Below are 1,503 nucleotides of genomic sequence, written 5' to 3'. Positions count from 1 at the left end.
CTGATTTCAGGGTGAAAGCCTGTTAAAAAGAAAAGAGAACTCTTTCCGGGGCTCCGGCCGGCGTCTCCGGGTTCGGTTGCGTTGCCGCACCTGCCACCAGGTGGCAATATCCGTGTTCCGGTTCGGGAATATTAACCCGATTCCCTTTCGATAGGCGGCCCAGGATCGGGCGCTTTGACACGGCATTAGCCTATCTCTTAGGATCGACTAACCCATGTCCAACTGCTGTTCACATGGAACCTTTCTCCACTTCGGTCTTCAAAGTTCTCATTTGAATATTTGCTACTACCACCAAGATCTGCACCGGAGGCCGTTTCACCCAGGCTCGCGCCAAGGGCTGCGTCACGACCACCGCGCCCTCCTACTCGTCGGGGCTTGGCATTCGCCCCGACGGCCCAGTATAGGTGCGACGCTTGAGCGCCATCCATTTTCAGGGCTAGTTGCTTCGGCAGGTGAGTTGTTACACACTCCTTAGCGGGTTCCGACTTCCATGGCCACCGTCCTGCTGTCTATAGCAACCAACACCTTTTGTGGGGTCTGATGAGCGTCGACTTTGGCACCTTAACTGGGCGTTCGGTTCATCCCGCATCGCCAGTTCTGCTTACCAAAAATGGCCCACTAGGTACTCGCATTCGAAAGTCCGGCTTCAGTCGAGCAAGTCGGACATCTTACCAATTTAAAGTTTGAGAATAGGTTAAGGTTGTTTTAACCCTAAGGCCTCTAATCATTCGCTTTACCTGATAAAACTGCGTACTGAGTTCCAGCTATCCTGAGGGAAACTTCGGAGGGAACCAGCTACTAGACAGTTCGATTAGTCTTTCGCCCCTATACCCAAATTTGACGATCGATTTGCACGTCAGAATCGCTACGAGCCTCCACCAGAGTTTCCTCTGGCTTCACCCTATTCAGGCATAGTTCACCATCTTTCGGGTCCCAACAGACACGCTCTTACTCAAACCTTCCTAAGAGTAGAATAGGTCGGTCGATGATGCGCCGCCACAACAGCGGATCTCACCTCAGCGGCCGGGGCCGCCTTCACTTTCATTGCGCCTCGGGGTTTCACTCACCCTAAGACTCGCGCACATGTTAGACTCCTTGGTCCGTGTTTCAAGACGGGTCGGATGCACCCATATGACCGCCAACATCCTAAGGGCATGGTACGAGATCACCACCCCAACGACCGGCAGCGTTCGCCGAGCACTGCAAGCAGTCCACCGCATTGGACAGCCGGCCGGAGGGAGGGGACCCTAGCCACAGGAGGCATGCCCTGCAACTCCTCGGTCGGGCCCGAGCCATGAGAGAACCAGGCTGTAACAGCACGGACCCGGAGGCCCACACCTACCTTCCCGGCACCTTTCAGACCCAGTCCCAACCGACGTTGACGCGCGCCCAAGAGAAGTGCGACGGTGGGGAGAAACGAGCACCGGGCCGCGGTCCATTCAGATCCGCAAACCCGCCGTCGATCCCACCCACCGGCTGAATCTCAAACGGCGCATTGCTGAG

At 56.0% G+C, this 1,503-nt stretch overlaps 1 pseudogene; it reads right to left on the bottom strand.

Moving 5' to 3' along the window:
* LOC145472272 (large subunit ribosomal RNA) overlaps nucleotides 1-1,503 on the bottom strand; it is a pseudogene marked incomplete at its 3' end in the record, with an annotated part of 1,934 nt that continues 431 nt past the window's right edge.

The sequence above is a fragment of the Orbicella franksi genome, unplaced genomic scaffold (assembly GCF_964199315.1).
Source record: "Orbicella franksi unplaced genomic scaffold, jaOrbFran1.1 SCAFFOLD_152, whole genome shotgun sequence".
NCBI lineage: Eukaryota > Metazoa > Cnidaria > Anthozoa > Scleractinia > Merulinidae > Orbicella > Orbicella franksi.
The sequence above is the reverse complement of the archived record's forward strand: the minus strand, read 5'-3'. Positions and strand labels throughout refer to the sequence as shown.